Source organism: Schistocerca americana, chromosome X, assembly GCF_021461395.2.
Source record: "Schistocerca americana isolate TAMUIC-IGC-003095 chromosome X, iqSchAmer2.1, whole genome shotgun sequence".
In the NCBI taxonomy this organism is placed as follows: domain Eukaryota; kingdom Metazoa; phylum Arthropoda; class Insecta; order Orthoptera; family Acrididae; genus Schistocerca; species Schistocerca americana.
The window spans coordinates 685,314,545-685,340,127 of NC_060130.1; the positions used below are offsets into that span (position 1 = coordinate 685,314,545).

General features: G+C 42.2%; 1 protein-coding gene across 4 annotated transcripts in view; it reads right to left on the minus strand.

Moving 5' to 3' along the window:
* The window catches only part of LOC124555120 (plasma membrane calcium-transporting ATPase 2), a 370,405-nt gene that overhangs the window by 136,917 nt on the left and 207,905 nt on the right, over positions 1-25,583 (minus strand). For all 4 annotated transcript variants that reach the window (XR_006968519.1, XM_047128924.1, XM_047128923.1 and 1 more), the window contains exon 4: positions 10,295-10,405. The gene's annotated coding sequence lies outside the window, so the exon portion shown is untranslated. The remainder of the gene's footprint in view (positions 1-10,294; positions 10,406-25,583) is intronic.

A 25,583-nucleotide genomic window follows, 5' to 3' on the forward strand; every position in this document is an offset into this window, starting at 1 on the left:
TCCGTTGTTGGAGCAACCGCGGACAGAATGCAACCCTTGGTGCAACGTCAGTCGCAAGTATTGCACGGACTCGCTGTGGGAGATATGGTGTAATTGTTGTTCGTGGACTACTCGTCTCGCGCAATTATCTCCAACGCCCATTTCACGTGCAATACGAGGAGTACTTGTTTTAGAGTCCGCTGCAATGCGTTCCAGCACCGCCTCTTCAAAATCTGGTATGTGCGTGGTTCCTCAAGTTGCCACGTCCCTCGTTTCCTCTTTCCAATGAACCAGTCTCACGCATTCGTCGATCGAGAGAAACACACTCGTCGTGACGGATGGTGCCTGTTAGGAAATCGTTCCCTGTACAGCCTTTCATCAGCGACAGCGTTGCAACGTGCTTCCCCTTACACAAGATTCATGTCAGTCAGTCCTGAAAAATTGTACCGATATTGCTCCTTATGTATTGTACATCTCTGAATAGCACTGAATAATTGATTGGTCTGTCGTTGACTGGTAGTACGTTCAGTCATGGGACAATGTAAATACGATACAACAGAGGCACCTCATGTACAAGTGAAGTTAACGAAACCAGCATCCTGATGTCCTTCAAATGGTTCAAATGGCTCTGAGCACTATGGGACTTTACATCTGAGGTCATCAGTCCCCCAGAACTACTTAAACCTAACTAACCTAAGGACATCACACACATCCATGCCCGAAGCAGGATTCTAACCTGCGACCGTAGCTGTCGCGCGGTTCCAGGCTGAAGCGCCTAGAACCGCTCGGCCATAACGGCCGACCCTGATGTCCTAGTAATGAAGCTCGTTCTCCTTGTTTTCTTGCAGGAAATAAAGATCGTACATGTAAATAAACATCACAGTAAGTGGAAACTTGTGCACATGGTAGTTTTAAATAAGTTGGAAAACAGTGATGTTAGACAAAGCGGCAGCCAAGTTCACTTCTACATCTCTCTACGCTGGCTTCTCCAAAAAAAAAAAAAAAAAAAATGGCTCTGAGCACTATGGGACTCAACATCTTAGGTCATAAGTCCCCTAGAACTTAGAACTACTTAAACCTAACTAACCTAAGGACATCACACACATCCATTCCCGAGGCAGGGTTCGAACCTGCGACCGTAGCAGTCCCGCGGTTCCAGACTGCAGCGCCAGAACCGCACGGCTACCGCGGCCGGCGCTGGCTTCTCCGACCCCAGGTTCCCTACCTCAGATTGTTCAGTGGAGCATTCTCTATGTTCCGTTAAATTTTTGCACGCTCTTACGGGAACACACTGTATATGTAATTCTTTTCTTCTACGTGTTTTAGGTACAGTAAATGTCCAATGGGTATCTACTTTAATTACATCTACCGCCTTGTGCATGGGCACTGCCCTTGTGGGATGAGATATACTCTACCTTAGTCGAAATCTGTTGTGTGGATACTATTCTAAGCACTGTATAATTGTTAATAACTCAAGTTCCCACATGATACAATGTCGACGGGAGGATATATTGTCAACTGAATGGGTGAAATCTGTAACACATCATTTGCTACTTAACTGGCAGGAATGTAGGGTGTCGGTATCTATGCTTGGGCGGTGGTGTGCTGGAATATTGGCTATTCCTCGTGTTCGTATGTCGCTATTAATACATATCGGTTGAAGAAATGTCGCACTAGACTAATTTGGGGCCGCTCTACTGAATGACCAGGTGAAATTCCGCTTTCAAGTAATTTTGTTCTCAACGGGGAACAAAGCTTCGCTTTCTGTCGACAGTGTGAATCGCATTAAAGATTCCATGAGGACTATTTGTGTAGACTCTGGCTAATAATAGCAAATACGAAATTGCAAATATACACCAGAACACGTCAGAAAACGTATCTGATGACACTTAGCAGGCACACACTGTATTTGTGATCACTTCAGTAGCGTTTGAATTTTGGAACTTCAGCAAGGGGGAAGCAAGTGGTGTATCTAAGGTTCTTGACCTTGGTCGTGGTATGGGAGCTGCTATCGAGTGCAAACTAACTTTTGTGATATATATAATGGTTCTCTCTCTCTCTCTCTCTCTCTCTCCCTCTCTCTCTCTCTCTCTCTCTCTCTCTCTCTCTCAAGTCCTAGCAGTCCACCAATTTCGATTGTGGAAGGAATTTACCACTACAGAAAAGAAACGATAGATTAGTACGGTCAATTTCCTCTGCTTATTGGAGTTCCATCTACTAGGAAGTTGCCTGATCCATTTGCCGAACTGACACAAAGCTAATATTTTTTATTTGCTAAAACGAATTTAGTACATTTAAGCAAATGTTCTGCATAATGACGTGCACACTTAAATGCCAAAATACGGTCTTTCAGTGTCTTGCACGATATCACTGACGCTCACTCACCATTTCATGATTCTATTGAAGTGAGCCGCCAGTCTTTGAATTTTTCGCTTAACGCCATCTGTGAATCCTACTCTGTGTTGATCCCTTACAGAGCAGCAACAGTCAAGAAGGGAGTGAACAGCCGTGACGTAAGCTATCTTTTTTAGCATACGTTTGTTGCATCTTCGAAGTGTTGTGGCAATGAAATGCCATTTTTTTCCTTATCTTTCCACATTACGTGAACACTGCTGTAGAGACGATTCCATTATTTGGACCAATTTCTAGGTATATAGAGACGTTATTTAGAACATGAAACATGTTGAGCAATGTCTAAATCAGGCTCGTCCAAACTGTGCCCCTGGGGCGCTAGCGCCCGCGATCGCCTGCGGCCAGCGCCCCGGGCGAATTCGTATGTTGTCGCAGTGGCCGAGCCTCGCCATGCCGCTGCACGCGCGCTTCGTTCGTAATTGTCTTCTTTTACAATGTTGACTGTAAGAATTAAAGAGCTTTATAACCTTAATTCTATTTTTTTAATAAGTATTCAAACTTGGTCGGTTAAAATTATTACGTACAAAATAGCAAACTAAGGATCCCATGTCTAAACTCTGAAAAGGCATACAAAAAGATGTAGCCCGAAGTATAACAAAAAATATTTACTTGTAACTGCTAACAGAGCGACACACTATATCCCTTACATAAAATTATTTCTAAAATAGAATATTTATGACTAGTTCATTTAAGAAACTGATATACAGGGCGAGTCTAAAGTCCTTGGACACCTTCATAAGTTGGAAGACTAAAGGGAAAATTGGAATGTGATGATGGAAACATAGGTTTGACGTGGGGCCACAACTTTTGGAGTGAATGTCATTCATGGCCGCCATCTTGAAATCCGCCATTTTGGAGTCAAGGGTTGTTTTTTTTTTTTTTTTTTTTTTTTTTTTTTTTAAATGGGAAGGGGGGTGTATGACACATCAAATAACACTCAATTGAGCTCTGGAATTGAGTGTTGTGATTTGTTTTTGTCTAGAAGTTATTAATGTTCAAAGTTACCTTGATACCGATTCATGTCTCCCTCCGTTCCAGGTGATCTAAAATGTGTCTGACACGTGAACGGAAGATCGAAATCATCCTTGTATCAGGGGAACGCAGCTACCGAACAATAGCAACTGACTACAACAGACGGCACCCAGACAGAAAACCGGTATCGCACAGCAATGTGGGTCACGTGATCACCAAATTCGGGGAGACGGGCTCTGTTCACGATAGGACACGTAGTGGGCTACCAAGGACTGCCACCATTGAGGAAACTCCAACTGCGGTTGTTGCGTCGTTTGTGAAAAGTCCTAAACGAAGTACCCGTCGTTGGGCCCTAGCATGTGGAATAAGCCAAACCTCCGTTGTCCGGATATTTCACACCAATAAGTGGCATCCTTACAAGCTGCAGATGCAACATCGACTTAACGAGGATGACCCTGATCGCCGGTTGGAGTTCTGCCTGTGGGCTACTGAACAACACGGACTGGATCCTTCGTTTGCCAAGGGCACACTGTCCAGCGACGAGGCGTATTTCACTTTGAACGGGGAGGTTAATCGACATAACTGTCGATACTGGAGTGACGCAAATCCGAACTGGGTTGCTCCAATTCGAGAAGATAGTCCAGCGAAGGTGATGGTGTGGTGTGGCATATGGGACACCCACATCATTGGGCCATTTTTTATTTACAACACCTTAACTGCACCACAGTATCTGATGCTGCTGTAGGACCTTGTGTTCCCTTCTACAATGAACGTTGACGGCACTTTCCCATCTTATTTTCAGCACGATGGAGCCCCTCCACACTATGGCTTTGGTGTCCGTGAATGGTTGGAGGAACAACTGCCAGGGAAGTGGATTGGTCGCCGTGTTCCCATGGAGTGGCCGCCCAGATCCCCTGACTTAACGCCCCTTGATTTTTATCTGTGGGGATATCATAAGCAGATAGCGTATGCTGAGAGCATCCGTGATTTGAGACACCTGGAGGAATGCATTCAACACGCCTGTGACCAAATTGCAGGATACACTCTCCTCCGTGTGCAGTCAGAGTGGTTGCGGTGACTACAGTTGTGCATTGCACGAGATGGACAACACGTAGAACATGTGTTGCAGCAGTCGGTATGAAGGTAATTTCCCAACTCTGAACATTAATAACCTGCAAACTGTACAAGATAGACAAAAACAAATTACACCACTAAATTCCAGAGCTCAAGCAAGTGTTACTTGATATGTTATACATCCCCTTCCTTGAATCCAAAATGGTGGATTTGAAGATGGCGGCCATGAATGACATTCACTCCAAAAGTTGCGGCCCCACATCAAATCTATGTTCCCATCATCACATTTCAATTTTCCCTTTAATCTTCCAACGTATGAAGGTGTCCAAGGACTTCTGACTCTCCCTGTATTTTTCAGAAGACGCCTATTGTACATAATGACGAGTGTGCATGTGCAGTACTAATAGAATGAACCTGTGGGTCAGAAAACAACTGAGATGTTCTTCGATTCTTGTTTTGGAGATTGTTTTCTAAAGCTTTGCGTAGTAATTCTGCCACACGAACACCAGTTCTTACCTAAACAGTATGTGGTTTGCTTGTTTTACCGCTCATCGACCTCTTTTACAGAGGTGCGCTTCCTCAGTTACTTTACGTTGGATCTGACTGCGGGACAGTCCAGCGCAGCGCAGTGTTGTGCGGTCTCACTCGCTCCGCAGCTCCTATGCTGACACTAGCGACACACGGTCGCGGACGGGGCGCTGAACTACACTGCCTTGCGCTGGGGAGCCCGCCGGGCGCAATTCTTCAATGAGCCTGGTCTAAATGGAACGTTACTGCTACATCATGACAGGATTCCTAGAGAACATTACACTCCAAAACCTGGAGAAGAAACACGGCAAATTCTTCGCAAATCCAGCTCTCATGTGCCAACCTCGCCAGTCACGATTTTCTTTTTTAAACACAGCTTGTGATTCCATCAGTGGACTCTTCGGATTAATGTCCATTAGTAGGTGTTCGGATACTTTAAATTCGATAGTTATGCAGAATGTAGATCGCTAAGACTCAAGTAACTTCTCAAATTTTGTAATTAGACTAGTGGCAGCTGCCTCTGCACGGAGGAGGACGAGTATCTGTTCCTACAGCGGGCTGTGTGGTGACAGACCTCTATTGTTCCCGGCATGTGAGGTGACATTACTGTTTATACAGCGAGCCACCCATGTGCAATGAGCCGCTAGTTACGGTGCGGTTCACAGCGTCCATCAGAGGAGAAGCCATAGCAGTCCCAAAAAAAGAATCACGGTACAGCAGTGGTAGCTGCGCGGTTAACTGCCGGCTGCCAGGAGAGGCGCACAAGACACTAGAGACTATGACATGCAGTACTCGTCGCATAATTTTTTTTTTAAAGAAGTTCATACCTCTCCTATTTCAATCCTGCTATTATACATGGGAGTGATTTTTTTGAAGCTGCACCAGTGAGCTATACAGTTTTAAACTTGGGGGGAGTTTTTTCCTCTCTTTCTAGAAGTCCACTACTCTGCTCATACTGACATCATGCGCTGATAACTGGTTTTAACACAATGACAGTGGAAGGACGAGTACTTTACAGTGAAACGTTCCTACATAGACTAGTTATGTATCAAGTATGTATTTGTTTAAATAACGCACCTCTGTGCATTATTGTTGGTATTTGGGCCACTGGGAGAAAATTGTCCAAAAATTGTAACAAACTGCCTGAAACCAGTAAAAAATTTCCGCAAAACTAAACAATGGAAGGTGCTCATACGTTGAGAGTTGGTTCATTGCTGCAACTTCTGCTGCGGATGCAAATGTTGATTGACCAATGTACAGAGCACGAGCGATGAGCCCATCTCATGATGATGGCTACCATAACCGTACTAGTGTTGGGGAAACCTCTTAGGTGACCCTGACAAATTACGGTATCCAGGCCGACGAATTGGCCTAGATGAGTAGGGGAAGGTGGAACTTTTTTTGTGATATGGCCATCTCAATACTCGCGCCAACTAAAGTGACGATCCCCGTAAGAGTTCGGGTAAGTGTGCGCATTCGCACAGGAGGAGGTCAATGGCCGGGTAGCCTTTAACTATATGAAGATAACTGTTCAGAAAGAATTGAATGAATGGGCAAATATCCTTTAGGAACATTACGAATGTAGGTTGTGGACAGTTGGGAATGTGGGTCTCACGGGAAGCGTCCAAGGGATAAGTTCCTGCAGTCGCGCCATCCTCTGAGCCCTCGGTGGCTCAAATGGACAGACCGCCTGCCATGTAAGCAGGAGCTCTGAGCACTATGGGACTTTACATCTGAGGTCATCAGTCCCCTAGAACTTAGAACTAATTAAACCTAACTAACCTAAGGACATCACACACATCCATGCCCGAGGCAGGATTCGAACCTGCGACCGCAGCGGTCGCGCGGTTCCAGATTGTAGCCCCTAGAATCGCTCGGCCGCAGCGGCCGGCTACTTCAGAGTGATGGTAATAAATACAACATCGCGAGTATCGATATTATACATGCAAGGAAATTCGATTGACTTTACAATCAATTTGTACTAGTACGTATCTCTGATAGTTGTTACAGCACTATGCAGCGTTCGTCGGGCCGCAGTTCGCTGTTCAAGCCGTCGAGTCCAAACGTTCTTCTCCACTCATCTTCGACAATCGCTAAAAGATTTAACGCAGCTATTGTACGCGTGTCTGCTTTCGTATAGAAACTCAGATTTGCGCGCCAAGTATAGCCGAGAACTGCCACTAGCGAGCGCTGCGGTCACAAATCACGATTAGGAACACGTTCCGTGAGATGCAACAGATCATTTCAAGGACACCACGTCTGGCGTGCTTCGCGGTGAGGAACACGTCCCATGCTGGACTAGTTTAATGCAGCAGATCCGGGTTGGATTCTGGTAAACTTTTCATTTGTCACGATATATTACATTGCAGCCTAGAATATTACTGGACCCCTTTCATTTTTTTTCCATTTGACATATATTACTCTGTGCCACTACCAATAATTAGATATGAGATCACATATGCCTTACCAACATCAAAGGACCTTACTAACAAGATATTGCGCTCGGGAGTTGAAAACCTGAGTTCATGACGAGAAGGTGTCGCCAAATTGCTTCTCGTACGGTTGTGTAGAATATGTGGTTCCAAGACACTTAGCAGAAATAAAAACTTGCCTTGCGGGAGTGGAGGAGTCGCGAAGTTGAACTTCTGACACGTGGCAGCGATGGGACCTAGAGTTTTTTCCTGAATAAAATGCCAGCACCAGTTGCACTTTCCTGTTTGTTTTGAAAACCACGACTGGTTTCGATTCCGAAGGCCATTATCCAGTAGGATCTACATAGTATTGAAAAATGACGAGTAATGGAATTACTGAAATAGAGAGGAATGTAGCAATATGCATCATCAACGGTAAGTATATACATAAATGTTGCATAAAAGCTTTTTTTATAAACTTGACAAAAGCCGCATAATCAAAAATTATTCTCTAATCAAAAAATTACAGAAATATGTACCATATTAAATAATACTGAAGAACAAATAGTCAACGGACAGTCTTGGTGCTTTAATGCTTAAGATATCCTTTCCTGTTTCCACTAGTTTTTCAACATTACTTAGTTTATGTTACGTATTTCTGTTTTTTAGTAATAGACGACTTATTAGATATTTTTATTATGCTTTTATGAAATTTGTGAAAGAAATGTCTCGCAACAGTTATGTATTACGCTTGCTGTTTGTGATGCACACTGGAACATTATTCCCTCTCTGAATTACATTATAGTTCGGTTTTCGACACTATTTAGGTGTCACTGGATAATGGCTTTTGAGGCCGAAACCGGGAGCGATTTTTAAAATAAAATATGGAAACAGAGCTGGCTTTTTTATTCAAAATCAATACTGCAGTTGCGGAACCTGCATGAACATACTCCACATGCTAGACAACAAATTTTTTGTTGTTGACTGAAGCACTGTCAATTGTGCGGTATGGCTCCACAGTTCAACGACACACCTTCCTAGGCACAGGCTACCTACTAACGAAGAAGTAAAGATTCATGCTGCTGCAGCACATTTGTCACAATCGTAGAAAGTATTAACAGTAGTCTTTCCCTGACAGACTGCAGTAATAGCATTACTCCACTGAAACATTTTAAAAATGGGACACCATATTGAAGTGCTCCATCCACTGAAATATGGAACGTAAGCCTTCATCGCTAGTTGGTATAATGGCCAATATTGGCTACTCCTAATGAAGGTTCTTCTGGACAGCTACCACTAAATCCGTATCGAAGAAGTTTTACAGTTAGAATGTGTAGTGTTACTCTTAATGCATTCTTGGAGCCGTATTCTAATAGGGGTTGCCGCTCGACACGTTGCAAACAACATTGATCATTTCATTCACGACAACCTAAGAACTCTGCGACTCCGTAGAAATAGAGCAATGAGAACGCTTCAGTCACTTAGTTTCGGCCTAAGAGCATCTTCAGGCTGAGGCAGGGAGATTGTATATATCTTAATATGAAAAGAATGAGCTTCATATACGAAAAAAGAACTGCTTACTAGGTGCACAGCTGCATAGATATTATACCAGAATACCATTTAGAATTTTAGATGTTCTTAATCCCGGAAATGTTTCTTCGAATGAACGTTTTATTTACGCGTAACAATTTATTGGAGTGTTTCTTCTTAAGAAGTTCAGTTCTATTATTCTGCGCGACGCTCACTTTCTTCGGTCTGTCTATTGAACATTAATTTCACTGGTGGGCGACTCGCTTGTTATACTCTTCCAACAGCCAATACAACTTAGATAAAACCCTAAAACGAAGCTGTGTTATGCTATTGATCACCGACACATTCAAAACTCAGTGGATTCGATGGCACCGTATGTTGAAATTATCTAGGCTCTTGGAGGCGTGACCATGGGGGATATGACTTATAGCTCTGTAGATTTATTACTTCTTTTGGACAACTATAGTCCAAATATCTTGAGTGTGTTCGTATTTTTACACACGTTACATTATCAGAATGACGATCAGTCATTAGAAGTTGAACCGTATTAAATACCTAGAAGTATAAGGAAACAGATGTCTGGAGTAATAAATACACAAATCCAGATGGTGAAGAATACGAAATCTTCGATTCTTCAGCACTATATATACTCTAACTTCGATTATCCCTCTTCGAAACGTCACGTAAGCCTCATTTTTTCAATTTGTTCCCACACTGACTTCCATTCTATTCCTCCATTTTTCCTGTATTTATTTATTTTTTCATTGTGATTGTCTATACACTCATATTCTATTTAGATTTTCCCTACAATGAGAAAGCTCTTTATACCTGGACATTTAATTTAGCTTGTTTCCTGTAACAACTGTCAATATTTTTACTCTGTTTTTCGATCACCTGCTACATGTAATACTCTTCGAGCTATTCTTCAATACTTTTTCCTTTTATGACTGATTTTATTGTTCTCGTTAACTTGTTTATAGGCAATTAGTTAGTTTTACTACATGTATATCCACTTCTCTCTTGAGTGAAGTTCTTTGCTGATGTTATCCCTTCCTCCCTTCCACCTCCTTAAAACGAGTTTACTTTTTGACGATTTTATATTCGTTGTTTACTGCAATGGTACAGCCTAAGCACGAGAAAAGTTTTAAATCATGTTCTCTTTCATATTACTGGAATCCAAAAGGTTAAAGATGCAAAAACAATAATGGCATGTAACTATTCAAGAACAGTTAAAACTGTATAACGATTTCTCCCTTACTTCTAATTTTCTCCGGGGCGTTTCCTATAAATTTGCGGTTTTTAATGCTTATATTGTGTTCTTTATTAATCAGTTCTTCATATGCAAACGTCAAATGAGCTTCATAAATGAATTACAATTTTTCTCATACCTGAGCACAATCCTTCGGGTTAATTCAAAATCTGTGGAACACAGCTCTCTTGAAAACAGTAGCTCCTTTTAAGCCATACGGATTTATTTTCAAGAACGCATCATCGTTTTCCTGAAACACAAATAGGACAATACATAAATTTTTCCGTAAGAACATACAATTACACAGCATTAACAAAAAAATTAGTGCATACTTTGACTACACTGTACATAAATGTTACTGAATGTCTGCTCAATCATTGGGCAGTAAGTTTTAGAAACTGTCAACGTTTTCTGATTTCAAGTAGTTGAGAGACGTCTCGTTCGACGTGAAAGTGTCTTACCGAAGTTCATAGTTTTAGTTAAGTTTTAAGAACAGACAAATCTGAAAACTTGTTTATTGAAGCAGGTCTCCAGGATGTGGACTTCTTACATTCACACACAAAATATGTAACCTGCGAGGACGTGCCGAAAAGAAAGTCCTTTGAATTTTTTATTCCTTTTCAGTATCGGTTGCGGTACAGTCAGTGACAGAATTTGTGAGACCCTCGCCTCATCGTTCTGCTCAACTACACAGCATTGCTATCTGGTAGCACAGTGTAACATGCGAGGAGGACAGGTACTACCAGCATATTAATCTAAATCTAAAATCTTTCCTAACATTATCTGACGGTTTCAGGTCACGTGGGCAACTATGTTATTACTAATTTATTTACCTCATATGTTTATCTTCTGTGTTCAATAAATTAACGAAAACACGCTATTTAGAATTCACTGTACTAATACAAACGAGTTAAAACTTATCATTAAAACGTTACCAAAGGAGTATTTTTTCATTAAAACGAAGTATTTCATATTGTCAAGAGTTAGCACACGAATTAGCAGGGTAACACGAACTTTCAACTTCGAAACGATCTCTGTATTCAGTCTATGGTCACAATGAAGTAGCGTTACAGAACCACCACGGAAGTATGCAGACGTAACACCTCTATATCTACAGAGTACAGAACCAAGATAGCGACAAAACTTATGGAGCACAAGTTGTCTTAGATTTCTTCACTGAAAGCCAGTCTGCCTACTAGTGGCTTTTTAAAGTAGAGGTAAAAATCTTGTCTCCACTGTCATTAGAAGCGAAAAATAACGCATTCTTCTGCTTGAAGGGCGAACACTTGACCGCTAAGCTAGCATACAACTGCGTCAAACACGGCTCACTTTTTGTCACAATGATGGCCAAGACGCGCGCGTAACTGACGAAGCAAGCTCCAGTTTGTTGGAACGAGCTTCCTGGGCTCTAAACCACCATTTTCCTACCTCTGTCATGAAATGAGAAAAATTCAGATTTAATAATGTAAGTGACGAGAAATATCGAGTGCAATTTACCAGAGTAATATTCGGAGCCAAACGAGGAAGTAAATCGACGGTCACAACTGCCAGAAGTATTCTACAATGTTTCCATTCTTCAGAAGACTAAGACTAACGACAGGCTGATATGGAGAAAGTTCGCCCTTCAAACAAACGGCGTTGCCGGCTGCCATTGCACTGACTGGAAGCAGAAATAATATAGGTCAATGAGCTTCTTTCTCATTTTTGTAACTATGATATGGCTCTAAAGCGTAATTACGAGAAACATCCAGATGCGCTGACAGCAACTCTATCATAATAAATAATGAGCAGGGAAAATTATTTCAGGGTTCGTCCTCTTTTGTTGCTGCCGTAGGTATTTTTGCTTCTGTGCCTTATGGAAACTGTAAACTGAAAAAATATTCACTGGAAGCGATTTGCTTTTTTTATCACCACCAGACGCTATCAACGTTATACGTAACAACATTTCAACAAACTGTACAAGGGACTTTTTCGCAATGGCCAGAAAAGTAGTACTCAAAAGCTTCGAAGGTAATTAAACAGGTGAATCATTGCAGTGAAAGAGTCCAGATTCTGATAACATGAAAGGAGAAATAGTTGTGATAAGAATGTGCAACAAGGAACAAAAAGTAGCGACAGTAATGAGTCTATTCTGCCTGTCACTAGTCTTATGAAGACTTCGCAGTACTGTAGAATACTTTGGGCAACTACGTTACCATCGATTTACTTCCTGGTATGGCTCAAAACATTAACCTGGTAAATTCACTGGACACTGTCATTTAGATTAAATATGACAAAGGTTGCGAATTTATGGTTTGAGTCCAGGAAGCTCGTTCCAATACAAACTGCGGCCTGCCTTGCCATTTACGTTACTGGTTCTCTTTCTTGGCCATCATTGGAACAAGTGAGTGCTGTTTGACACAGTTGTATGTGAACTTAGCGGTGAAATGTTCGACCTTCACACAGAAGAAAGTGTTATTTTTCGGTTCTAGTGACACTAGAGACAAGGTTTTCACCTCTGCTGTAAAAGCCACTAGCAGGCAGATCGGCTTTCAGTGAAGAAATCCTAAGACAACTTCCGCTCCATAAAATGTCTCGCTCTCTTGATTCCGTGCCCTTTTGGATTGATAGGTGAAAGACTTGCTGAATTACACACTTGTTACGGCGTGCTTTTTCTGCTTCCGTCAACTGCATTTTCATAATTGTGGCACTGAATGATTTGTTAACTGTTATGCCCTGTTACGTCTGCATACTTCCGTGGTAGTCCTGTAACGCTACTTCACTGTGAGTAAGGACTGAATGTAGGGAGGGGGGTTTCGAAGTTTGAAGTTCGTATGATCCTGCTAATTCGTGAGCTAACTCTTGAAAATATGAAATACTTCGTTTTATTAAAAAATATTCTTTCTGTAACGTTATCATGATAAGTTGTAACTCGTTTGTGTTAATACAGTGCATACTAAATATCGTTTCTTTCGTTAGTTTATCGAACAAAGCAGATAAGCATAGAGAAATCAGCAGCAATATAGCCGCCCACATGACCTAAAACAGGCTGATAATGTTCGGAAAGATTTTCGACTTCACGCGTATAGACAATACGCTGGTCGTACTTTTTCTCCTTTAATGTTATGCGGTGTTAACAGACAGTAAAGCTGTTCGGTTCAGCGGAACGATGAGGCGAGAGCTATCGCAAATGGTGTGAAAAGCGACAGTTGCGGTCTACCACAAGAATAGTAAAGGCATTCCGTTAAATTTCGGCGACACGATAGATCACACCAATCAAAGCTGTGTAACTGAATTCCTAGGGATTACACTTACGAGCAACTTAAACTGAGACGAACAAGAATGTTGTGGGTAAGTCTAAAATTAGCAGAACGCTTCGAATATGCAAGAAATCCACTGATGAGACTGTCTGCACTACTCTTGTCCGTCCTCTGCTAGAGTACTGCTGCGCAGTATGGGATCCTTACCAGATACGACTGACGGAGGGCATCGGAGAATTTCAAAGAAAGGTAGCTCGTCTTGCATGGTCGCCGAAATAGGATAGAGTTACGGATACAACCCGCGAGTTTGAATGGCTGTCGTAAGAACAGGGGCGTTTTTCGTTGCGTCGACATATTTTCATAAAATTGCAATCACCAACTTTCTCTTCCGAATGCGAAAATATTTTGTCGCCGCCCATGTACATAGGGAGGAATCGAACCTCGCATTGAAATAATCGTGTGTTCGTTTCTTCTCGCGAGCTATTCAAGAGTGAAACGTAGAGGTACATGGCAGTGCTTCACTGGGCATGGCCCTTTTGGACGTGGTGTACACTCGCTTTCCTCCGACTTTGAAACTGACCAGCCCTAGAAATTGTATGGGTAACTGGGGTTTACCGTTGATTCCAAACAGACGTGCAACTTGGCGTTATTCGCATTAACGAATAATTTCCAGGTGTGAAAGAAGCGGTAAGTAAAAAAAAAAAAATCCCAGTACCGTGTGAGGAGCGATTCCCAGGCGTTTGGGTTTTCTATACATTTTACTACACTTACTCTGAAATGCCTATATCACTACTAGACACCGACTTATTTCACTATCTCTTTAATACAACTAAGGAAGGTAGCGAGCTGTATAGAATGACCAAATTTACATGCACTTGCGGTATCGAGATAGAGGGAGGGCACAAACTCAGTCGGCCGATGACGGAAGATAGGAAATAGCGGAGGCGGCGTTAACGGTACGGTTCAGGAATCGAGTAAAATTTATGTAGGGACTTACGTACCACGTGACTCATGATACTTTAATTCCAATCCTCCCGCGCACGAACGAGTTTACGATTCGTCATTGCGCCACTTCGACCGGTAAAAGAAACGCTTCTGAAGTGAAAGCTGAAGACATGTGCGTGAACAGTAAAGGTCCAAATGAAAGACTGTACTAGTGAAGACAACATTGCCATTAAAGGCGGGCGACGAGGAACAGGCAGAGTTATCAGTACCCGTACTCAAAACTGTTTCGTTAAGAATCGACATGTTGTTAATCATGGACGAGAAAATTGCTAACTCTACTAATTTTAAACGCTCCCTGGAGGATTACTTCGAAGTTAACTTACCAGTGGAAAGTGCAGCGTAGTTTGATGGTGTTTAAACATGTCTGAATACGAGTGGTACGTCATCATCGAGGGATTTCGTATACTACAGTAGTGGAAATCAGGACAGGCAGGGTTCCACGAAAGTACAATGATTGAAGCATACAGCTATCGAATTTACTATGAAAGTAGTAGATGTACATAAGACGTGAACAATGACGAAATTAGGAAGTGGAAGTTTCTTTCGTAATACGAATAATAAAATAAAGCGTCTGCATTTCCTGGGTCGAAACTGTTATAAAGGTACTCACTGTACTGTTGTGTTATCGCATTGTTAGTACTTTGTCCAACCTCCGTTCTTCCTACTTACCTCAAAAATTCTGTTTAGCATTGATTCCGTTAGGGTTTGTAGTTCTTGCCGTGAAATTGTCACCCATTCTTTTCGTATCTTTCTTTTCACCTCATATACGGCCTGGATTGCCTTACATTGCGTTAAACACACTTTACAAGAATTCCACGAAGGTTTTCCACGGGGTTCAAAGCAGAACCATATACATATGTATTAGCCTGTTGGAACAAGAGACTTTCGTCCCGTGGGTCCTCACACATAATCGATTCTGTGTACATGGTAGACTTCATTCTGGTGTTCGGCCAAGCATTGTGTGATTTACCATTAGCGCTGAAGGCTGTCCAAATCTTAACACTTCCAGCACTAAAATTTCTACTCGTTATCTGTGGCTCTATTCTCAGATCATGTCACTAATACTGAAATCCATCCTGCCGATGTAACAAACTACCTATCGCCGATCACTTTCACCCATTCTGAAGCCCCTGGCATGTTTTTCAGCAAACTCCAATCTAGTCTATCTATATATTGGTGTTAAGGCGGGTTTCTGCACTCGTTTCTTGAATACTAGATGTTTGCCATGTGACAAAATCTGTCTCTCACGTCCGGCAGTTACTGACAACTGTAAGCCAGCAGCAAGTTGATAAGACCAACTTGCTGGTGGCCCTTCCTGCGGGCAAAAGTAACCCTTTCTAGTCTGAGAATTTTCTGCTTTGCCCATATTTTCCGTTCTGTCCACATCGTGCGCCCACTCTAACAAAATTTTCACTCAGTGTATTAGGACAGTTCATCATCCTGGCAATTTGACGATTAGAGTGTCCCATTTCCTTGTACGTACGGATTTTTGCTTTTTCATCAGATGATAACCGTTTTCTGCGTGACATTGTCACTACCGTGGTATATGTGCACAACATCCACTGTCACTAATGGTGTTTCCTATCTGCATTAAAGCAACGAACGCACACACTAACACCGTAAACGAACGATTACCTTGATACCGAGTTCCACACTTTACTAGCTAAATCTTTCGTGTCTTGTCACATATTGACATCAAACGTGAAACCATTTGACTGCACTTGTCGGTACATTGTATTTCATACCACTTCATACAAATTATGCAGACATATTCCAATCGACAATGTTAATTTTCCAGCAAATATATATGCCTATATGCCAATTTCCACTACTGTACTTCCTTGTACTGCATATTCGGCGGCTTTCCAAACGCTGTAGCACTGCTTGCCGCTATTGTTGAGAGCTTCCTTGTCAGAATTGTAAACGCAAGAAAGTTTCTTTACCAGCAAACAACTATAAAGAACTTCATTTCTTCCGGCCTGACATGATACCTCGGAAGTATGTTGCATGCATTCTCTGCTTCGAATCGCTCACGTGATCTTTATACTAACCTAAACTCTTCGTATTGGTTTTACTTCAATGGAGACAAGAAAGCCTTCTACAGAGCTCTGTGGACGACATCGTGCGCAATGTTTACGTAACAGAATCAATGAAAAGCAACAGACACCAACTGGAGCTAAAAAAATGAATAGACTTACAGACTTGGAATCAATGCTGCAATTTAACAGCAGATTACAAAAGGAATACACAGCGCAACATACAGGTAAATACGAAATCGGGCTGCAATCGAGAAAGAGGTACATGGATGCTGAAAATTTTCTCGATCCATGGTATTACCAAGCAGAGGATTTACTCTTCGTTGTAAGGAAATTTGGTATTTTCCTCTTGTCAGTAAGCTCGATTTATTTTAGTCTTACGTATGAGTTACGTGAAGAGCGATAGAAAGTCAAGGAAAAGGGGTAACGGGAAGGAATTCTCTTCGAACCATGCTTCTTACTTATCTGACGTAACTGGAGGTTTCATTGTCAGCATGCGTGACTGGGTTCCTACTGAAGAAGCAACTGGCGCCTCAGACGTAGCTGCCAATTTGTGGTAAGAAAGACATCGACTTGTTAGCAAAGGAGGTCTTCACATACGAAGACCTAAACCAACTACTAGGGAACAACGCCGTTTTACATGCCAGCGTCGAGAACACAATAGGTGGCAGGTGACCTATGTCACTGAGTGCGAATATTCTCTGGCGACGCGTATGCGCTGCCACTTTCCATTAGCCCAAGCCTTTAAGGATGCAGATGATACCATCTCGTCACCGGAAGCGAGCAAAGCGGTGTTTCTACTATCTTCTGGCTGTTACGGTGTGATTAAAAAGCTATGTTTGTACGATGAAAGCAGACTGACTGTATATTTCAATATTATCTGATAATCTACGAATATAGAAGAATAATATATCGAACACATTACATATTGCCTACACTCAGAAGGAAGGGCTACACGAGAACGTGAAGTTCTGTTACAAATCCGAAACCATCTAGGAACAGCAAACTACCAATAATTTTCGAAACTAAAACATCGCAAAATATTACCGATGTTCGTAGGTTTCTAAATAAATTTAACAGGCAAATAATAACCACGCACAACTCAGAGTTTAACTACAGCAACGGTCAGCATAAAGAAAGTTGGCGTATCTCTCAATTTTAGCGAAATATACAGTTCGAGGTTATATTCTAAAACAAAAATTCAGCTCAGACGTTGTTCTAACATCCTCCTATTGCGTCTGACTTGCTGTATTACAGATTTGGGGGCTGATACCTTTTGGCAGTCACACGGCGCACACAATGTAAAAACGGTAAAACATATGTAATCTGACGAACAAAATCTGATAATATATTTCTAACCCACATTCAATTTGTATGTGTATATTTTACGAATACCAGAAAAAACGCTAAAGATGCCACAACAGCGGTGAAAAATTTGTGGGGTCAAACAAAACAAAAAATTCTGTTCTCGCAAGAAAACGGTTGCTCTTAAATCCGTTATTTGAAGTGTAGCATTCTCACTATTTTTCTTCTGTAAATACGCCCGAATAATGTGTCCGGACAATTACCCATATTCGCTACTGTTTGGAGGTTTTTATTTCTGGTTTCACGCAGCTTTCCGGTTTTTTGTAAGTTGCACGTGGGCAGATACCCGCACTACGACGGAGTGAGCACGCGCGCATTGACCGACCGCTGCACTCTTCGGGGGAAGGTCTCAGACACGCAAACAGATTCGGTCCATATTTGGCAGGTCCCCTGTATGAAACACTAGTTCTTTCTTAAGATTTGGCGAGAAACGGACTTTCTTTGCATTTAAAATAATTGGTTCCCGGGAGTTAAGTTTGATGCATATCTGGTACACGGTGCCATCGCCTAAAAAATCGGTGCCGACAACTGATCAAGAATTATGCTGTGAATCGTTATTGTGGCCTCGCTGTTGGGCAATTCCCGCTCGGTTTCCACAAAGCCCTCAAAATGAAATTCTGTCCCGCGCCTGTTTGTAAACAAGCATCACCCAGTTGGTTGGCTGTGGTCTCTCTTGACATATTCGCAGCACCTTACTCCAAATTTCTTTCATATAACGATAGTTAAAATTTTAATTGTTTACTAATCAAAGTCGTTTGATAAACTTATTTACCTACCATTATTATTATTCTTTATTGGTTTACTTACCTTGTTTACATTGCCCCGTCTACGAATTTCCATACGTAAAAAGAAAGTACAAATAAAGACATTTGGGAATCTATCCTGGGTTCCCCTCTCCCTAGCCTTGGTCACTATCCCAGCGGAGCTTTCGCTCTTGAGCGCGCACCTTATGGGTACGTAATGGGCTGTCTTAATGTCTTTCCTCGATTTCTAGGAGAACATGAGTTTGCAGACCCAACATATGCTGATGGAAAAGGCTCAATTATATACTGATCCCGTCAATTTTGAGTCGATTGCGCGTCATGAAATTTAGGGATGTTTCTCTCAAATACGGAGTGGTGTTGAGCCAATGTATCTTGCACTGATTCATTTTAGGTAGTACACGAGCGAGCTACCAAATACGAGCCGAATGTGTGTGACGTTTTCGAAGCCTTCCCCTCTGTCAGTCGTGCTGGAAACAGTGAAATGCAGGCTTCAAAAGATGAGCAAATGGGTGTAGTGCGTTTCCCGGCTGCGGAAGGAGTGCGGTGAAGGGAAATTAATCGAACAATGGTTAGGTTAGGTTGGTGTTGTTTTAACGTCCCGTCGACAACGAGGTCATTAGAGACGGAGCGCAAGCTCGGGTTAGGGAAGGATGGGGAAGGAAGTCGGCCGTGCCCTTACAACGGGACCATCCCGGCATTTGCCTGAAACGATTTAGGGAAATCACGGAAAACCTAAATCAGGATGGCTGGAGACGGGATTGAACCGTCGTCCTCCCGAATGCGAGTCGAACAATGGTACAAATGTCCGTTGCAAGAGTGAAGACGGGGCACAAGAGTTTCAGGAAAAGACGGATGTGTCTGACCGATGATGCACGGTCTGGAACGCCACAATTAATTACCGATGTCATTCCCCAGCAGCTAGATTCCCTCATTCAAGACCGGCGTATTAAGGCAGCAGGCATTGCCACGGAGGTCAGATGGTGCACCTGAAATGTTCACTACACTATTATGACAGACAAATTTTACGAAGTGTGTACCCAGTGAGTGTCTCAGAGTCTTCAGTCAGTCGAATGGGACTCTGCTGAAAATCTGCAGCGCTGTGCCACGGAAGGGAATGAGTTCTTGTCAAGAGTGGTCGCTGGAGACGGGATATTGTATCACCATTTCGAATCAGAATCAATTACGATCCTTTCAGAAGTTTACATTTTACAGCCTCCGGCTCGTTTCTCTTCAAGTGTACCTTATAGTTATTGTCCTTAAGAAATGAGATTCATCCTATATCCTTCACTTGACTGTCTCTGCTATTTACTCTCTCGCCTGCAGATCAAATCCAGATAATCCGTCTTCACAACTTCAGTAAACCGCCACGATGAATCTAGGATGATCTTAGAATCCGGCCACTGTTACTGAAGTGAGCGACCGATGTATTTAATCCTTTCAGGCCTGAATTTTTTTCTGGAGGAGGAAAGTTTTTCCTTTGTCCTTGAATACTCTTAGGTGATTCTGTAATGATTGCAGATGCAAGATGTATACACATGTATGCACACTTTTTCAAAATACATTTTGTACACTTGGCTGCTTCTTACGGACAAAAAAAAATAATTTTGAAATATTCACTGATGTAATAAATAATCAGGTCATTGAATAAGTACTATGCAAAATAACAATATTCAATTATATAGTGGAATAACTAATCACGTCTGTGTATCCTGGCTGCCATAAGCTGCTGAGGACTCCTACATTCATTTGTTGATATAGTTATGACCAACAGGTGGCAGCACTTGCGCATGGTGAAAAGACTGGACATGCACAAATGATTATATGAAGTTTCCTTTGAAAAAAAAATATTTCTGTTGTCTCGGTCCGGTACACAACTTCAATCTGCGAGGAAGTCTCAATGTACACAATTATAGGCAGGTCCGGCGTAAGTAGCTCCACGTCTCTGATGAGATCCCCGTCTACCACATGAGACACTTTTGGACCTACGGAACATCAGTCTTAACCCCAGCAGAAAATGCAATTCGTGCCGGCTAAGGTACAGCTGCGTATCACCAACTGAGAATGCTTCCTATCGCACGAGGGCAGCTGTGCGATGCTACCCATCCATTGAAGCCACACGCGCGACAAAAAACACGACCCGCCATCCCCTTCCGTGGTGACGGCACGGCTGCCCAGCGAGGCGTGTTAAAGCGCCGCTGCCACCCAGAGCACGGCCTCCAGCTGCTGCCGTACAACTGCCACTTTCCCTTGCACCCGCAAACAACGATATAGAAATCTCCCATTATCAGAACTAACGCAGCGTGTCAATCAACGATCAAAATCTGCCTTTGCGCATTATAGAAATCAATAGAAAGGAGCATTAAGTAGGTGGGGTGAGGGATTTTATTGTAAGAAATATTATGAATGTTCAGAAAACTAAAGGAAATCAGTCAAGTTGCCCTCGAATACGCAAACGCTACAGAAAGGCAAATTATATCCGAAAATACGAAATCCTGACAGCTGATGCATTTTAACATCTGTCTCCAGGGAGTATAAACGAGAGCACAGAGGCGAATTTGTGATGGGGATTGAATAACAGTTCTGACGAACTAGCAAACAAGAAAAGTTTTCGCATACAAGCTAACATCTGTGAAAAAGAAGTATTTTGAATTGTTAAAACGGTGAGATTCTTTTCAGATTTTTCTTACAAGGGAACCTCCCCATCGCACCCCCCTCAGATTTAGTTATAAGTTGGCACAGTGGAGACGCCTTGAAAAACTGAACACAGATCAATCAAGAAAACAGGAAATAGTTGTGTGGAACTATGAAAAAAATTAGCAAAATATACAAACTGAGTAGTCTATGTGCAAGATAGGCAACACAAGGACAGTCTGAGATCAGGAGCGCCGTGGTCCCGTGGTAAGCGTGAGCAGCTGTAGAACGAGATGTCCTTGGTTGAAGTCTTCTCCCGAGTGAAAAGTTTAATTTCTTTATTTTAGCAGTTATGATCTGTCCGTTCGTTCATTGACGTCTCTGTTCACTGTAATAAGTTTAGTGTCTGTGTTTTGCGACCGCACGGCAAAATCGTGCGATTAGTAGACGAAATGACGTCCCTCTCCAATGGGAACCGAAAACATTTGATCGCAAGGTCATAGGTCAACCGATTCCTCCACAGGAAAACACGTCTGATATATTCCGTACGACACTGGTGACGGCATGTGCGTCACATGACAGGAATATGTTGTCGACCCACCTAACTTGTACACTTGGCGAATGGGTAAAAAGATTCTTCTACCTTGCCCGATTTAGGTTTTCTTGTGTATATGATAATCACTCCCAAAGAAGTGATGAAAACATGAGAGTTTGTCACATAAACTGCAACAAATGAATGCAACAGTTTCACAGTCGCACAGTTTTCCCTGAGCTCTGTCAAAACATATGTTTTTAACTTTTCCAATTCTTTCCGTGTGTAGACCGTCAAATTCTGCATATGTCTAAGCAAATCTGAACATGTCCTGGAATTTTGGAGAGCGAAGTTGATTGTGTGCGAGTGCCTGAACTTTGATAATTGCCTGAAAATAAAAAATTAAAATTTTCACTCGAGGGAAGACTTGAAGCAAGGACCTACCGTTCCACAGCTGCTCACGCTAACCACAGGACCACGGCGCTACTGAGCTCAGATTATTCTTAATGTTGCCTATCCTCAGCATGGACTACTCAGTTTGTATATTTTGCTTATTTTTTCATAGTTCCACACTACATTACGCGAAGCGAAATGTAGTGTGAGGAGGGCTATGCGAGAGGCGGTCAATGAATTCGAAAGTAAAGTTCTATGTACTGACTTGGCAGAAAATCCTAAGAAATTTTGCTCTTATGTCAAAGCGGTAGGTGGGTCAAAACAAAATGTCCAGACACTCTGTGACCAAAATGGTACTGAAACAGAGGATGACAGACTAAAGGCCGAAATACTAAATGTCTTTTTCCGAAGTTGTTTCACAGAGGAAGATTGCACTGTAGTTCCTTCTCTAGATTGTCGCACAGATGACAAAATAGTAGATATCGAAATAGACGACAGAGGGATAGAGAAACAATTAAAATCGCTCAAAAGAGGAAAGGCCTCTGGACCTGATGGGATACCAGTTCAATTTTACGCAGAGTACGCGAAGGAACTTGCCCCCCCCTTCTTGCAGCGGTGTACCGTAGGTCTCTAGAAGAGCGTAGCGTTCCAAAGGATTGGAAATGGGCACAGGTCATACCCGTTTTCAAGAGGGGACGTCGAACAGATGTGCAGAACTATAGACCTATATCTGTAACGTCGATCAGTTGTAGAATTTTGGAACACGTATTGTGTTCGAGTATAATGACTTTTCTGGAGACAAATCTACTCTGTAGGAATCTGCATGGGTTTCGAAAAAGACGGTCATGTGAAACCCAGCTCGCGCTATTCGTCCACGAGACTCAGAGGGCCCTTGACACGGGTTCACAGGTAGATGCCGTGTTTCTTGACTTCCGCAAGGCGTTCGATACAGTTCCCCACAGTCGTTTAATGAACAAAGTAAGAGCATATGGACTATCAGACGAATTGTGTGACAGGATTGAAGAGTTCCTAGATAACAGAACGCAGCACGTCATTCTCAATGGAGAGAAGTCTTCCGAAGTATGAGTGATTTCAGGTGTGCCGCAGGGGAGTGTCCTAGGACCGTTGCTATTCACAATATACATAAATGACCTTGTGGATGACATCGGAAGTTCACTGAGGCTTTTTGCGGATGATGCTGTTGTGTATCGAGAGGTTGTAACAATGGAAAATTGTACTAAAATGCAGGAGGATCTGCAGCGAATTGACGCATGGTGCAGGGAATGGCAATTGAATCTCAATGTAGACAAGTGTAATGTGCTGCGAATACATAGAAAGATAGATCCCTTATCATTTAGCTACAAAATAGCAGGTCAGCAACTGGAAGCAGTTAATACCATAAATTATCTGGGAGTACGCATTAGGAGTGATTTAAAATGGAATGATCATATAATGTTGATCGTCGGTAAAGCAGATGCCAGACTGAGATTCATTGGAAGAATCCTAAGGAAATGCAATCCGAAAACAAAGGAAGTAGGGTACAGTACGCTTGTTCGCCCACTGCTTGAATACTGCTCAGCAGTGTGGGATCCGTACCAGATAGGGTTGATAGAAGATATAGAAGAAGATCCAACGGAGAGCAGCGCGCTTCGTTACAGGATCATTTAGTAATCGCGAAAGCGTTACGGAGATGATAGATAAACTCCAGTGGAAGACTCTGCAGGAGAGACGCTCAGTAGCTCGATACGCGCTTTTGTCAAAGTTTCGAGAACATACCTTCACCGAAGAGTCAAGCAGTATATTGCTCCCTCCTACGTATATCTCGCGAAGAGACCATGAGGATAAAATCAGAGAGATTAGAGCCCACACAGAGGCATACCGACAATCCTCCTTTCCACGAACAATACGAGACTGGAATAGAAGGGAGAACCGATAGAGGTACTCAAGGTACCCTCCGCCACACACCGTCAGGTGGCTTGCGGAGTATGGATGTAGATGAACTTCTGTTTTCTCGATTGATCTGTGTTCAGTTTTTCAAGGCCTATCCACTGTGCCAACTTATAACTAAATCTGAAGGGGGTGCGATGGGAAGGTTCCCTTGTTAGAATGGTCGCACGCGAACCAGCCACGGACAAACTAACCTGCCGCGTTTCGGTACGTACACTGATGGATGTCTTTGGTTCATTTGACAAGTAACAACCGGCAGACACCTTGACGTCTGAAATAGAACACCGAGCACGAAAGGAAAGTATGGAACTATTATACGAAGCCATTAATTAAACAGTATTTAACCACAGGCAGTGCTAGTGGTATGCCCACGCCCGGGTTCCCGGGTTCGATTCCCGGCGGGGTCAGGGATTTTCTCTGCCTCGTGATGGCTGGGTGTTGTGTGCTGTCCTTAGGTTAGTTAGGTTTAAGTAGTTCTAAGTTCTAGGGGACTGATGACCATAGATGTTAAGTCCCATAGTGCTCAGAGCCATTTGAACCATTTTGCTAGTGGTATTACCCTAGTCACGCATACTTATATTCCCATGACGAATGTGTTGTGCTAATGCCGAACATTCAGTTATTTAAATGAACACTATCAATCACATTTACCTTATGGGTGTTGTGGATGTAGCTGGATTTTCCGAGAATCCTAGCGTGTTGTCGCGACGTATGACACTTTCGTACTAAGCGAAGTAAGACAGAAGGTAGCTGTAACTGCAAAATCAGAGGGAACGAGAAGTGATAGGGAGTTGTTTTGCGTGAAGGTCAACTGATTTTTTTGCACATATTACAATTATTAAAGATGATCTTTGCACTTTCAGTTTTGTTGCTAGTTTCGGCTTTCTAAATTTAATAATCAATAACTGATCAAACGAAAACTTTATCAGTGGCTTCATTCTCGAAGTATATTACGTATTATTAGTTTTCGTTAATCTTAATGTGTGTATCCGTTCACTTTCCTGCTTTCTGCGGTCTGCTTAGTGTAGCTTAAGATACAGAAGGTTAGTGTAACTTCTTCAATTGACAATATTTTACTAGCGCAGTCTAGTCTGCTATGATGGTCTGAATATTAATCAGAACTGTTAATGCTAGGAAGTATAATAATTTGTTTCCAGCAAACTACATAGTTAAATTTAATGAATTATTATTTACGGCAAACAAACCGTCACTAAATGCATTACTGGCACTTGGGGCTTATTCATTTTACAAAACATTATTGAAGCCAAATCAGTCTAAGATCATGGAGTACAAAAGCCACTAACGTTACCTCCAGCTTCTGCTCATTTGTCGATGTACATTTTCACGGAAAAAAGTAATAAAAAATACAACGAAGCGCTAGTGATTGCAGTTTGAACTTACTTTCCCCTTAACTACAGTATAAAAACATAACATTAGAATTGCTACCAATGCACTGGTTAACTTTTACTAACGTTTTGAAAAAAATTCGTTCTATTCTTTTATCGTATGTAATAGG